Source organism: Salvelinus sp. IW2-2015, linkage group LG4q.1:29, assembly GCF_002910315.2.
Source record: "Salvelinus sp. IW2-2015 linkage group LG4q.1:29, ASM291031v2, whole genome shotgun sequence".
In the NCBI taxonomy this organism is placed as follows: domain Eukaryota; kingdom Metazoa; phylum Chordata; class Actinopteri; order Salmoniformes; family Salmonidae; genus Salvelinus; species Salvelinus sp. IW2-2015.
In genome coordinates, this window is record NC_036842.1 from 65,460,737 (window position 1) to 65,477,280 (window position 16,544).

The 16,544-nt window shown below is 44.6% G+C and overlaps 1 pseudogene; it reads right to left on the bottom strand.

Annotated features, from left to right (window-relative positions):
* Positions 1-16,544, bottom strand: part of LOC111960984 (hydrocephalus-inducing protein homolog) — a 79,981-nt pseudogene that overhangs the window by 17,620 nt on the left and 45,817 nt on the right.

Genomic DNA, 16,544 nt, shown 5'->3' on the forward strand with positions numbered 1-16,544 from the left:
CAACTGTGAAGCTAACAACGTAAGTGCATACACAAGCATCAAAACGTACAACATAGACACAGACATAGAACAATTACCCAAAATGCCTGATGCCTATGCTGCCTTAAATATGGCTCCCAATCAGAGACAAATGAAAGACATCTGTCTCTGATTGAGAAACCACTCAGGCAACCATAGACATACCTAGGAAACATACACTCAACCATAGACATACCTAGAAAAATTCACTCAACACACCCATACACTAAACCCACACCCTTTACCATATAACACCAAAACACAAACATTCCCATGTCAACCCTGACCTACTAACATAATAAAGAAAACAAAGAATACAAGGCCAGGGGTGACACCTCTTTTGATCCTAGGTCCTGGCGAGTTGTGCAGACTCAGGACACCTGAGCTTTGGAGGAATACGCAGATTTAAAAAGGAGTCCGTAATTTGCTTTCCTAATGACTTCATAGCTATTCTAAAGAATGTTCATGAATTATTATCCGCTTAAGTGAAAAGCCATCCTCACTTGGGGAATGTTGCTTTTTAGTTAGCTTTGCGACAGTATCAAAAAGAAATTCGGATTGTTTTATTTTCCTCAATTAAGTTGGAAAAATAGGATGATCGAGCAGCAGTGAGGGCTCTTCGATACTGCACGGTACTGTCTTTCCAAAGCTAGTCGGAAAGACTTCCAGTTTGGTGTGGCGCCATTTCCGTTCCAGTTTTCTGGAAGCTTGCTTCAGAGCTCGGGTATTTTCTGTATAACCAGGGAGCTAGTTTTTCTTATGACAAATGTTTTTAGTTTTTTAGTGGTGCAAATGCTCTAGGGTATTGCGCAAGGTTAAAATTGAGTTCCTCAGTTAGGTGGTTAACTGATTTTTGTCCTCTGACGTCCTTGGGTAGGCAGAGGGAGTCTGGAAGGGCATCAAGGAATCTTGTGTGTTCTGAGATTTATAGCACAACTTTTGATGCTCCTTGGTTGGGGTCTGAGCAGATTATTTGTTGCGATTGCAAACGTAATAAAATGGTGGTCCGATAGTCCAGGATTATGAGGAAAAACATTAAGATCCAAACATTTTTCATGGGAAAAAACTAGGTCCAGAGTATGACTGTGACAGTGAGGAGGTCCAGAGACTGTTGGACAAAACCACTGAGTCGATGATGGCTCCGAAAGGCTTTTGGAGTGGGTCTGTGGGCTTTTCCATGTGAATATTAAAATCACACAAAAATCTTGAATATTTATCTGCTATGACTAGAAGGTCGATAGGAATTCAGGGAACTCAGTGAGGAACGCTGTATATGGCCCAGGAGGCCTGTAAACAGTAACTATAAAAAGTGATTGAGTAGCTGCTAGATTTCATGACTAGAAGCTTAAAAAGACGAAAACGTAAAAAAAATTGTAAATTGAAATTTGCTATGTAAATGTTAGCAACACCTTCACCTTTGCGGGATGCACGGGGGATATGGTCACTAGTGTAACCAGGAGGTGAGGCCTCATTTAACACAGTCAATTCATCAGGCTTAAGCCATGTTTCAGTCAGGCCAATCACATCAAGATTATGATCAGTGATTAGTTCATTGACTTAACTGCCTTTGAGTGAGCGGATCTAACATTAAGTAGCCCTATTTTGAGATGTGAGGTATCACGATCTCTTTCAATAATGGCAGGAATGGAGGAGGTCTTTATCCTAGTGAGATTGCTAAGGCGAACACCGCCATGTTTAGTTTTGCCCAACCTAGGTCGAGGCACAGACACGGTCTCAATGGGGATAGCTGAGCTGACTACACTGACTGTGCTAGTGGCAGACTCCACTAAGCTGGCAGGCTGGCTAAAATCCTGCTGCCTGGCCTGCACCCTATTTCATTGTGGAGCTAGAGGAGTTAGAGCCCTGTCTATGTTGGTAGATAAGATGAGAGCACCCCTCCAGCTAGGATGGAGTCCGTCACTCCTCAGCAGGCCAGGCTTGGTCCTGTTTGTGGGTGAGTCCCAGAAAGAGGGCCAATTATCTACAAAATTCTATCTTTTGGGAGGGGCAGAAAATAGTTTTCAACCAGCGATTGAGTTGTGAGACTCTACTGTAGAGCTCATCACTCCCCCTAACATCACATCTACAGTTAGACAACTACAAACACAGTATATAGTTCATCCAAAGTTAGTTTAATGTTAGACTTTAATGCCATAAATTACAATTTGTTTGATACAGTTATCATTGGCTATCTACAGAGTGAGACGCCCCGTGAATACCTATCCATCAAGCTGAGACTCACCGGCCTCCTCCACCCTCTTCTGAGCATGCTCAATGGCAGCCTTGGCACACAGCTTGTGGGCCTGCAGGTTAGCAGAGGTCATCCCTGAGGACAATGCAACCAGCACCACAGCATCAATGCTTAGACATGCTGCACCTTAGTGTWTGTCAAGAGTCACTGTTGTGCCCGTTTTACCTGCACACAGATAAATGCTTTTCTCACTGCTACTTTTTCAAATGGTAGATGTGCCGCTGCTTTCCTGAGAGGGGAGCCCCATGCACAATGACTGCGATGTCCGGCGGTTTCGTGCAGCCTGGCCCTCAGGTGATAGGTCAATGCCCATGTGGTGGGCGATAGCTCTGGACACTGGGTTGACACTGTCCGTTGGTGCGTGTGAGTACCTGTGCTGTGTGTTTTGGCTTTCGTGCCATTGTGGATTGCRCTGATGATTATGGGTCTCGTCCCGTGTGATAATCATTGTGCTCTTGTGTTATTTATTCGAGGTACTCGTCGCTCTTTTATTTGGGTTTCAACCCTGTGTGTTGTACATGTGTTTGTTTGGTCTTTGTCCCCKTGCCTTAACATGGCACGCTGTGATTTGGGTGAAATAAATAAAAACATTACGCATTACTGCGCCTGTCTCCCGAATCATTCATACCAGCGTTACATATAATGTCTGTGGTATTCTGTGACAAAGTTGCATACTGTGAGCAGTGTGAATGATGTTCAGCTGTTCTATCTGTTTCTGCAATGGTAAGTCATTTGTACTGTTTGGAGTGTGATAGTGTTATCTATTTGGTCTTGTTCAGTACCTCCACATGACGTCTCATCTTGGAGGGAGCTGCCTTTTTCTTTTCCTCCATGAGTCGTTCTGGAAGGGGTGGGGTGGCCAGCTCCTCTTCCTACTCTGCCTTCTCCCCTGCTTCAGACGCCTCCTCACTCTGGGGAACCAGACAACGCTTTGAGTCAGTGAGAACTTCCACTGCAGATTATCCCAGGTCAAATCAAAGCTTCCACTGCAGATCAAACTAGGCCTTTTATACCGAAAGTCCCAGAAGTCACCCCAATGGATTATACATGACCTCTAAATCAGTAAGCTATCAGTAAATATTAATGTACTGCTCCGCAGACACTTTCATTTTGTAGATATGTCTTCTCCATCCTGATAAGAGGTGTTCAGACAGTCTGACAGCAGAATAAAAATACAAGTGTGATTCCACTGCAGAGCAGACCTACCGTCCTCCTCCTCACAGTTGTGGTCATTATAATAGTCAATTAGCTCAGGAGTTAGTGACTCTCCTGGGGCACGTGGGGGCAACAGCAGGAAATTCTGGCCATCATAGCCCTTCATCATACGCAGAATATTAAGAGAGAGGGAGAGATTATATTCCAAAACTCTTAAACTGTCTTTCTTAGTACTTGAAAGGTAATACAACCTAAATAGAACATAGGAGATCATTCAACATAAAATTGATGTTTTCTTTGATAAGAACCATGTCTGCCAAGGTCCACCATTAGAGGCAGTCAAATGATTTCACCTTCTCTTCCTCATGGTTTTTCTTGTCAAACTCCCGGTATTAGAACTCRATGGGAAAGAGGCAGGGGTTCCATATGATCACGTCAGYCTCCTCTCCAGCACTGAATGGCAGGGTGGGTCCCAGCTCCAGCACAAAGGAGGAGAACTCCAGCTGGGGCTCCTCTCCCTGCCCCTGGGYCAGCAGCAGCATCTTCTGGGTGCTTTTGGCCACCGACACCACCAGCCTCTGGCTGTACACCCTCTATGGAAACAACACAGCCATTCACATCCAGGGAAGCAGCCAGACACCATCTGAACTGCAGCCCAGCCAACACTCTCTCTCTCCCAGTATTCCCTTAGTTGTCTCTGTCTCTCCCTGACTCTTCAACATTACTTTCACCAACCAGACACACACTGTAGAGGCTTCACCAATCTTTTAGCTAGGTTCAGCTAATCTCCACCCAATGCCATCAAGACTCTAAAGCACCAGGCAGCAGAACTGTCATAGGTGTGTGTATCTGATGGAGGAGGTCCATAATGCGGCAGAGAGAGATAAGGCCCTCTGTGAGTMTGTCCTCTTATCTGTGTCTGCCAGGGCTCATTTCTGTTCCCAGCTGGCTGTGACCAGTTCATCCTGACTCCATCATTCATGAGAAAGATGAGCTCTGGAAATACTGAGAAAATGCCGACATGCAATGTTAACAGAACAGACGAGAGAGACAAGTTCAAACTTTTTCTGTAATTTATGAGAGAGCCGTGTTCCCTGCAGTCATGACTGCTTAAATATATTAAACTGTAATGGGCCTTTTGGACTTACTTACCCACTCAGCTGGGCTGAATTTGACCTGGATGTTGACCCTGTCTACAGGATACAGAATTCCTGTTGAAGGAAGCATCTCAAACACACCTGGAGGAGGATGTTGCTCCAATCTGGCCTTCCATCTCAGGTGCTTGTCAATCTAAACACAGGCTATAGGCACATATTACTTGAATTAATAACAATTATTAACAGTAAAGAAAGGGATAAYCAACGAGGGGCAATGCGTTCTCTGGAAAATAATGAACGACGTGGATGGTGTGTTCCACAACGCAAGCCCCGAGTTGATTGTCCCTTTTATACCATGGCTATAATTTAACACAGAATTGTGTTCATTTGCAGGTAGAAATGTGTTCAACATCCACTGAAGTAGCTAGCAAGTTTACTAGCTAGCGACAGTAGTTGCCTTGGTAACCAAACAGACTTGCTAGTTTAGCTAATCAAACCAKYAATCCTAGCTGGCTACTATGAAAATCGAAATCAATAATTCCAATAATGTTTTCGATTCGACTTTTGCTTTCAAAAGCARCTCAAACATAGAACATGTAAGAACTATAGCYATTGAATTCTACCGTGCAAATATATTGTGCATTATAGGGAAATAATGCACGCTCTAGTATGCCCTTCAAGCCAATCAGAAATKAGTATTCAACAATGCCATGGTATAATACATTTAAACAATAACAGAGAGATACAATATCTATACCATAGCCTAATAAGTATCTAGGTGGATAATTTCATTACTGAAGAGGACTTGGTGAATATTTGTATCGTGATATTGGTTTACTCTGTGATACAATGCAGTCCTACTGGTAAAGATAAAGCCCAAATATAAATGAGATGAGCTTCACTTCTCAGTAGACTAGTGTGGACCCTGGGGGTCTATAATTATTCTCTGAAGACACACAAGACAAGAAGAAAAATGGGCCAAAGCCCTSCAGCTAATACCCTTAATATCCTGTTTTTAAATATTTAATCCATAATAAAACACAAGATAATGAACAAAAATGCACCTAATTAGCTATTTGCTTTAATGGTAAAAGCACATAATTTAGGTTAAACACACTGACAAGTCATCTGTTTAAAGGGTGTGTTMTTTTGTACTGTACAGTTTTGCTGTCTGCTGTTTGTGAAAATATCCCTCAGCTTCAACAAACCCCTTATAAACCATGAGGCAGTATAGAATACCAGTGCTTATGCTGGGTAGTGTACCTTCTTCTTGGGCTGTTGCTCTTCTGCGATGCTCCACTCACAGGGTACAGGYTCGTTGTCACGAATCCCGCTTCCTGAGTCTGTTTTTGCCTGTGTTCTGTCCTGGAGTGTTTTTCCGGTGTCCTGGAACGCACCCTGTCTGGTTGCCGGGCGACGTAGTTAGTTGGGAGATCTCTGATTACCCGCACCTGTATCCCATCAGCTATCTGCACACCTGGTCCTGATCATCACCCCTCCACTTCATAAGCTCTGACCTGACATCCATTCCCTGCTGGATCGTTAGCCATGAACAGTATGTTGTGCCAGCGTATCAGCCTCCAGTTTGTTAGAGTTTGTTTTGTTGTTTTGTACGTCTTGCTTGCCTTGAACTTACCTCCGTTTGTTCTGTCTACAGTCATTCACCCGGAACACTCACCCCATCCCTGCCTGGTCGTCGGTGGCTTCTGTTACTCCCTTGGATCTGCCTATTCACTCCCATYAACTCACCTCCGCTGCCCGCTCCGCCACCTGGATCTTTCTACCTCTACGTTTAAACTTGTAAATAAATACTCACCTTCGTCCTACTCTCCTTGTCCTGGTCTGCTTCTGGGTTCTATTTTAGAAAACCGTGACANTCTGCTTCTGGGTTCTATTTTAGAAAACCGTGACACTCGTGGTTGAACAGCTGGACAGTGGTCACCTGAAACAGTGCAACACTGGATGCTGTCAAACTGCAGCATTTCCGTGGAGGTTGAGAGGGCGGATATGGTGACTACGGCACACAGACGGATCTGGACTGCAGGGCCCCCAAMTATCTGGCAATCACAACACACAGTACAACGGCACCATGGCACATTCAGCCTGTTTGACCTTAAAAAACTAGGGGTCAAAATATTTCCCACATGTTGGAAAACAACAAAACAGCACGTACACAGAGGATACTCCAGAGTGCGTAGCGGTCTAAGGCACTGCATCTCAGTGCAAGAGGCATTACTGCAGTCCCTGGTTCGAATCCAGGCTGCATGGTTGGGAGTCCCATAGGGCGGCGCACAATTGGCCCAGTGTCGGTTTGGCCGTCATTGTAAATAAGAATTTGTTCTTAACTGACTTGCCTAATTAAATAAAGGTTAAATAAAAAAATGTAATAAAAAATCTACTACTGTTAGCTATTCGTGCAACAGTTTTCCTGCTGTACCTGTATAGGCATGACAGTACTGATCTCCCTCAGATCYAGATTGGCTCAAACTTCACTTCAGAAGTCTCATTCTTACAATAGGGCAGGTTCTTCACCCCGAGGATAAGAGACAGCTCTGGATCAAAACCATCCACATATAGCATTATCTAYCTACATTCATTCCAAATGCTGCCCAGGAACCCCCTGTGCCTGTAAGTGATCGGCAGTCAGCCCAGAAGGAAATAGACATGGGCCCAGTGTTTGTCACTTTGACTAACTATGTGAGTAGAAACACTACCCTGGATCACATAGCCAAAATCCAGTGTGTACTCCATCAAGAGGAACTTAAACATGAGACTTAGTGAGATCCCACTTTCAGTAATGAGCTGAATATATGCATAGCCATGGTGTGATTACGTACTTGCATGTGAGCCTACCTGCTAAGCTTCTTGCGCCACTTTCTAGTGGACGCAGGTGTGTCTCTATGGTCCCCTTGTCTCTTCTCAATAGCCATGGCATTCTGTTTCACCAAGAGCCTCTCTACCTCCATCTGCAGCAGGGAATCATGCTGAGCACAGTGAGAGTGAAATAAATGTCACACACATCTGTCCACACATCACCCAGGTATCATGTCTGGTATACAAACTGAACAAATTGGCTTTGCTAATGGTGAGATCTATGTACATGAATCACGGGAAAATAGATTAGTGATAGAGTTGACTATACTAACTGTAGGGATGTAGTCCCCGTCAGACAGGAGGCCCTCTCCAGTGGTAGGCCGACTGGTGCCTTTATCTCTCCTGTCCTCCTCCAGGGCCTCCGTGGACTCCTTCACCGCTGCAGTATATCTCTCATCTACACAAGGCAAGAATAGAGAGTAACATACTGCAACAAAACTGTTTCACAGTATGGAGATGGTGAACAAAGGCACATACAGAGCACTGGGTCCAGACACATCCTGGGGAAAATGCCCTCTCCTCTGAGAGKGATGCTCTCTGGTTCACACAAAGCTACCTGCAGCTGGAAAGTCTTGTGGAAAACCTAAGGGATCCCAGGGAGATAGTACARTGACAGCTTCCGCTCAACCTTCGCCTCGATGTAGCCCTTTGAGTAATGAGAGACAGGCAAATGGTTACACAGAAAACACCCTAAATAGCTACAGTAAAACCACTAGATGTGTGTATGTAGTTACGCTAAATACTAAACATGGGGTGCTGGTAGAGAGGATTGGTACAGAAAGCACTGTATATCCTCTATACTGTGGGCTGTCTCACCGTTCWAGGGATGACCAGGGTATGTCCAGGCCGAGTGTCCTCACACTCATCCTGGTCCCCCAACAGAGCACTGAACTCAAAGCCCACCCTCCCTGTGTTCCTCATGATGATTTTTACCTTGGCCAGATGGTCAAACAACTGCAGGAGAAAGAAGAGAAGAGGAGGGGGAATGGATACCAAAATTGATGCTGAACCGGCAAGGAGGAGATGATTCTGCTGATTCACTCATTTACAAATCAAAAATCAAAAAGTCCTTGTCTGAATATCAATGATACGAATGAAAAACACAAGCAAAGACAGCTCACACAGATACCTTTATCCTTCACAAGTAAACCAGACACAACTAACACAGTTTCAGGATRATCATGGTATAGCTAAATACCTGGTACGGCAACTGTTCCGCCCACAACCGTAAGGCTCTCCAGAGGGTAGTGAGGTCTGCACAACGCATCACCGGGRGCAAACTACCTGCCCTCCAGGACACCTACACCACCCGATGTCACAGGAAGGCCATAAAGATCATCAAGGACAACAACCACCCGAGCCACTGCCTGTTCACCCCGCTATCATCCAGAAGGCGAGGTCAGTACAGGTGCATCAAAGCWGGGACCGAGAGACTGAAAAACAGCTTCTATCTCAAGGCCATCAGACTGTTAAACAGCCACCACTAACATTTAGYGGCCGCTGCCAACATACTGACTCAACTCCAGCCACTTTAATAATGGGAATTGATGGAAATTATGTAAGAATGTACCACTAGCCACTTTAAACAATGCCACTTAATATAATGTTTACATACCCTACATTACTCATCTCATATGTATATGTATATACTGTACTCTATATCATCTACTGCATCTTGCCATCTTTATGTAATACATGTATCACTAGCCACTTTAAACTATGCCACTTTATGTTTACATACCCTACATTACTCAACTCATATGTATAGACTGTACACTATACCATCTACTGCATCTTGCCTATGCCGTTCTGTACCATCACTCATTCATATATCTTTATGTACATATTCTTTATCCCTTTACACTTGTGTGTATAAGGTAGTAGTTGTGGAATTGTTAGGTTAGATTACTTGTTGGWTATTACTGCATTGTCGGAACTAGAAGCACAAGCATTTCGCTACACTCGCATTAACATCTGCTAACCATGTGTATGTGACAAATAAAATTTGATTTGATTTGATTTGATACCTGAAGACCAAAGTCAATCTCTGTTCTGTCCAGGCTGTAGGTGACCAGTGAGGGCTCTCCTTTGAGATTGATCTCTTACGTGGGGCCCTCCATGACCTCACACAGAGCCAGAACCGGACCACCGATGTCTGCCTAAMCGTAAAAGGCGAAGGATATCAGCTGGCTTTCACCTGGCTGCAGCAGCCGATACAGTAGATAGGTAGGATATCAAAGACGAGAGAAGGAGAGACAGATAAGGAGGTATACTGTAGGTCAGAACAATGATAGAACGATAGATAAAGACACAAGGACATATGGATAGAGCAATCGTGAGAGAGGGTAGGGGATGCACAAAGGAATAGTCGATAAAAGGAGAGGAATTSAGATTCAATACTGTAATTCAATCCAACAATGTTCTCGGTTAAGGTGTTCCTAWGGTCTGAGCAATAGAGACAGAGAGGAAATCTCATCAGCAGGCCACCTGATAGTGTGTACTGTCTGTACCTCCTTCACTCCAGCACTGGGGTGCTCTTTAGTTACACGGCTTGCTGTGCCTGTGTTCTGATCAGCACTGGCTGGCAACTGTGCTGCTGGGGACTTGTGCTCCTGTCTGCTGGGGGTGTAGCTGTTTCACACCTGACTCTGACTACCCATTTGTGATGAGAGTGGGGGTGACTGGCGCTGACAGGGGATCTTTGGGAGACCCCCTCTCCTCYTTGGTCTCATTCTCTGGTTCTCTGTTCCTCAATTTCCCTAAAACAAAAAAACGGCATAATCTTTATGTCTACAGTATTGAGCTGTAAAAAAGGAAACTCACTGGATACTTCATCTTGGATCTCGTAAGCCAACCAAGTAACAGACACGTAAAATTAGCAATTAAACAAATCAGTGAATTAATTTATTCTATCACAGTAAGTCCTCTCAGCATCTTCATGATTCTCCCCCAACAGCACTTCTCTCTCTCTGTCTCTCTCTCCCTCTCCCCTCCTCAGTAGCTTCACGGTTGGTGCATCCATGATGTTAATTAATTACAGCATGCTCCATAATTAAGAGACATTATATAATAACTACTCCAGTGGACTGGACACCTATTTTGCAAGAAAAGGAACAGGACAGATGTTGCTAGATAATAAACGAGAGACAGACATGCAAAATGACAGAAATATACTGACATGGCGAGATAGAGAAACACACAACTGCAGAGATACAAAATATAAGGAGACATGGTGATGTAAGAGACCATGCAGGTAGATCCTGCAGACTATAGTAACAGTAGGTGTTCTGGAGAATAACAGCAGGGGGCAGTATTGTATGGGGAAGTCTATGGCGTAGTCCTGTGACGGTTCAGGCCACCGGCAGAGATTCTTAAATACAGATMATTAATATAATCCAGAGGACCACTGTCAGGCGGAACCACCATTTTTTCTCACTAGAATATAGAGGATTTTAAGCTTTCTATCTTGTCCCACTGTTTTCACTTGTTAGCATTTGTGTGTGTGTGTGTGGGGGGGGTGTGCGTGTGCGTGTGTGTGTGTGTCTGTGTGTGCCTGTGTGTCCATCACACTAATCCCCAGACACCTCAAGAGGTCTCCGGAAAACAAATTACATTTCAATAACACCAAACTGTCAGCAGAGAGAGGAAAGTAGAGATTCATATATTGTTAATGTAGTCCACGAAGCCCAATGCCTTTTCAAAGAGTGTYTGAAGTGGAGACCCTCCTGGGAGAAGCTTACTATGGCTATTCTCTGCTATAACCATGGTAGACATAGCTTGGTTGCTGTCTATGTTCAGTTACTGTATTATGTTCCACTCCTTGCCACAATCCATGTCTCAATTGTCTCAAGGCATAAAAATCCTTCTTTAACCTGTCTCCTTCCATTCATCTACACTGATTGAAGTGGATTTAACAAGTGACATCAATAAGGGATCATAGCTTTCACTTGAATTCACCTGGTCAGTCTGTCATGGAAAGAGAAGGTGTTCATGATGTTTTGTACCCTCAGTGTATATACACTCAATGTACACCGTAAACGAGTTTAGCTAAGCAGATGAAAATGGTGCAATAATAGCAGAATCACACCTGGTTTAATTACTGACAGGCATTTAATTAGCAGGGTTGCCGGCGCATGCAAATATTGATCCATGCAAATATTGATAGGAAGGGTCATTCACTTCTAAGAGGATGGGTCTGGAGAAGTGAAAGCAGGAGGTTGAGTGATTAATCTTCACTGGCCTGCACTTTAGTCGCACAGAGAGACATCACTATTGATTTATCTGAGGCAGAACATGGCAGCAGCTTTAGAACAATTAAAAACTATAAAAACTAAATCCTACCCCACCAGAAATTGGGACTGTATTGACAGCTAAGATTTACAACAGAGCCAGCATTGGCCTTTGAATGCTTAGTGTTGCATTTGTTTTATTTTCTACTTCACTTTACCACGATTTCTGCTATCATGTGCCCTCTGTTCCCCATTGTCCTGGTCGGTTATTGTTCCCTTGTCTGTTGGTCTTGTGAGTACCTGTGCTTTGTTGTTTCGGCTTTCGTGTTACGTGTATTGTGCACTATTTTGTCTCGTCCCATGTAGTGTTATTACGGGTCTTGTCCCGTGTAGTGTTATTACGGGTCTAGTCCCGTGTAGTGTTATTACGGGTCTCGTCCCGTGTAGTGTTATTACGGGTCTCGTCCCGTGTAGTGTTATTACGGGTCTCGTCCCGTGTATGGTATTACGGGTCTCGTCCCCGTGTAGTTGCGTGTAGTTAATGAGCTCGTCCCGTGTAAGTGTTATTACGAGTCTGTCCCGTTGTAGTGTATTACGGTCTTCGTCCCGTGTAGTGTTATTACGAGTCTCGTCCCGTGTGAGTTTATTACGGTCTCGTCCCGTGTATGTTATTACGAGTCTCGTCCCGTGTAGTGTTATACGGTCTCGTCCCATGTCGTGTATTACGGTCTCGTCCCATGTAGTGTTATTACAGTCTTGTCTCGTTAGTGTTATACGGGTCTCGTCCCGTGTAGTTATTACGAGTCTCGTCCCGTGTAGTGTATTTACGGTCTCGTCCCATGTCGTGTTATTACGGGTCTCGTCCCATGTATGTTATTACGGTCTTGTCTCGTGTAGTGTTATGTACGGGTTCTCGTCCCGTGTAGTGTTATTTACGGTCTTTGTCTCGTGTAGTGTTATTACGGGTCTCGTCCCTGTAGTGTTATTACAGTCTTTGTCCGTGTAGTGTTATTACGGGTCTCGTCCCGTGTAGTGTTATTACGGGTCTCGTCCCGAGTAGTGTTATACGGTCTCGTCCGTGTAGTTTATTACGGGTCTCGTCCCATGCGTGTTATTACGGGTCTCGTCCCGTGTAGTTTATTACGGTCTCGTCCCGTGTAGTGTTATTACGGTCTCGTCCCGTGTAGTTTATTACGGGTCTGTGTCTCGGTAGTGTTATTACGGGGCTCGTTCCCAGTAGTGTTATTACAGTCGTGTCTCGGGTAATCTTTAGAGGTTTAAACCTCGCTCTTTTGTTTGGGTTACGTTCCTGTGTATTTTATATACGTGTATGTTTTGGGCTTCGTCCCCGTGCCTTTTAATGACATGTTGTATTTTGGGATGGACTAAATAAACCCCCCTATTACGTATTCCTGCGCCTCCGATCATTAATCAACGTGACAGGAGTCTATAGATCTTGGTACGTGATGAACTGATATCTACTGAAGGCCATGGTATATTGTAGAGCTGCTTGGGGTTCATATTTCCTCAAAATAGATAGCTTGAAATGGTAGCCAAATAGTTCTAGTGTAGCAGATCGGATCCTTTCTTGACTGGTGTGAGGAGATTAAGGGAGCGTGGTGGTAAGTAGTCACAGCCAAAGACAGGCTTTTGGACTGGTTTACTTTGTGTTCTCAAGCTGGATCCAAGGAACGGCTGCCAAGGTTGAACTAACCATGGATGAAAAAAGCAATATATGTGCAGGGGCGGACTTTGTGCTTTGGAGGCCCAGGCAGAGGCCAGTCTGAGAACACTCTCCCCCCCCCCCATTCAAATTTTTTTTATGGGATTTATAGTAAAGACATGTCATGATGTTTCATCTGATTGTCAAACAAATCACTTCAAAAAGTAGGTTGCCTTTGCACGTTCATCCAAAATAACAGTGCCGAACAGTGCGCTGTGCACCCGCCAACTTTCCGTCAATTTGCAAGTGGGTGAAACAATGTCACCAGAGAAAGCATCATAGCGAGCTAAACAGCGCCCCTCTGTCTTACTACAGTTTATGTAGCCCATGCCACAATCTTTCTGGCCAGTCAGCATCAGATACATGGGGTACATGTACATGTCCTCTGCCTCGACGATAATGGCAATRTTATCAGCAGCACCTGTCTTTTTATAGAAATATGTATTGATTCCCCTTCGAGTCTAAGGGCCCGGGGCTGGGTTTCTACTAAGCTAACATATGGAATTGTTTTAAGATGGCCATACCAAGGATCATTTAGCTATTTCATTTTTTATTTTAAGACCCCTGTAGGGAGATTTATTTTTTTTTCTTAACATTGAATTTGGCCTTACTGCTATTAGCCCATAGAAACGCGTCGCGTTTCTGGGGGCGGCCTGTCAAAGTCCAGGACCCAGTTGCACAGGGCGGGGTCGAGACCCAGGGGCTTGAGATGTCGTCTGGGCCGGCAGCCTTGCGAGGGTTAACACGTTTAAATGTTTTACTCACGTTGGCTGCGGTGAAGGAGAGCCCACAGGTTTTGGTAGCGGGCCGTGTCAGTGGCACTGTATTGTCCTCAAAGTGAGCAAAGAAGTTGTTTAGCTTGTCTGGGAGCAAGACGTTGGTGTCTGCGACGGGCTGGTTTTCTTTTTGTAATCCGTGATTGACTGTAGACCCTGCCACATATGTCTCGTGTCTGAGCCGTTGAATTGCGACTCTASTTTGTCTCTATACAGACGCTTAGCTTGTTTGATTGCCTTGTGGAGGGAATAGCTACACTGTTTGTATTTGGTCATGTTTCCGGTCGCCTTGCCATGATTAAAAGCAGTGGTTCGCGCTTTCAGTTTTGCGCGAATGCTGCCATCAATCGACGGTTTCTGGTTGGGGAAGGTTTTAATAGTCACCGTGGGTACAACATCACCGATGTACTTGCTAATAAACTCGTTCACCGAATCAGCGTATACATCAATGTTGTTGTCTGAGGCTATCCGGAACATATCCCAGTCCACGTGATCGAAGCAATCTTGAAGCGTGGRGTCAGATTGGTCGGACCRGCRTTGAACAGACCTGAGCAGGGGCGTTTCCTGTTTTAGTTTCTGTCTATAGGCTGGGAGCAACAAAATGGGGTCGTGGTCAGATTTGCTGAAAGGAGGGCGAGGGAGAGCTTTGTATGCATCGCGGAATTTAGAGTWGCAATGATCCAGAATTTTGCCAGCCCGGGTCACGCATTCGATATGCTGATAAAAYTTACGGWGCCTTGTTTTCAGATTAGCCTTGTTAAAATCTCCAGCTACAATAAATGCAGGCTCAGGATATGTGGTTTCCAGTTTACATAGAGTCCAATGAAGTTCTTTCAGGGCCGTCGAGGTGTCTGCTTGGGGGGGGATATACACGGCTGTGATTGTAATCGAAGAGAATTCTCTTGGTAGATAATGCGGTTGGCATTTGATTGTAAGGAATTCTAGGTCAGGTGAACAAAAGGACTTGAGTTCMTGTATGTTGTTATGATCACACCACGACTCGTAAATCATAAGGTATACACCCCCGCCCTTCTTCTTACCAGAGAGATGTTTGTTTCTGTCAGCGCGATGCGTGAAGAAACCGGGAGGCTGTACCGACTCTAACGTATCCGGAGTGAGCCATGTTTCCGTGAAACAGAGAATGTTACAATCTCTGATGTCTCTCCTGGAAGGCAACCCTTGCTCGAATTTCGTCTACCTTGTTGTCAAGAGACTGGACATTGGCGAGTAGTATACTCGGGAGCGATGTGCCCATCTACGGAGCMTGACCARAAGGCAAGGTCAGTACAGGTGCATCAAAGCTGGGACCGAGAGACTGAAAAACAGTTTCTAGGCCATCAGGCCATCAGACTGTTAAACAGCCATCACTAACATTGAGTGGCTGCTGCCAACATACTGACTCAAATCTCTTGCCACTTGAATAATAACAAATTGGATGTAATAAATATATCACTAATCACTTTAAACAATGCCACTTTATATAATGTTTACATACCCTACATTACTCATCTCATATGAACTTGAACTTGCAACTTGCAAAACTTACTAACTTCCTCTTGAACTTGCAACTTGCAGACGTGTTGCTGTRCGTTTTGTTGCCAACCTTACTTTGCAACCTGACAACTTTACGGTTTTTACTTTTTAATTACCGTTTATATTTTTTGTTTTTCCCTCACAACTTTTTTTTCATTCAACTTTTTCACTCTGGACGCTTTATCTGGACATGGTTCGTCAGCACCTTCAACAGCCGAAGCTAAGTAGTAACATTAACATGATGCCTTCTAATTGCAGTCGCTGTACTCATAATATACAGGAGARCGATCGCCTTACAGCGAGGATAGCTGTGCTGCAAGCCCAGCTTCAGACGCAATCGTTAGGCAAGGGTAATTTCAGTGTAGGAAAGGATGAAACAGCGTCTGTGCCACCAGTAAGTACAGATAGTTAAGTACGCATATAAAAATCCCCTCGCACAAAGTCCCGCCAGCCCAGGACAACTTTTCTTCATGGCGTCTGGACGCGGAAATGCTGTCAGATATGTCTCAACCCAGGTGTCGCTCCATTTCAGCCGATAGACAACTTTCAACCGTTATTCTCCCATTTACAGCAGCGACGTCGGAGTCATGGATGGCGAGCCGTTCTCTTGGCTCCTACTCTCCCCGTTACGGGGTCTGACGATGCCGAAGCTTCCACCATTAGCTCTGACCAAATTGAAAAACCCTAAGTCTTGCGCGACTATTCATATACCTGCTGTATTAGACTTAACAACGAATCACTCCAGCGATCATACACTGCGTTGACCAGGCCGGGCAGGGCTACCGACCGTTTAGGCTAAATCTTGGAAATAGGTGCTGGCTAAAGCTAAAACTGGCGATTTGTTCTCTAGAGAGTACTAGAGATATTGTTTTCCACGTCACTCTCTCT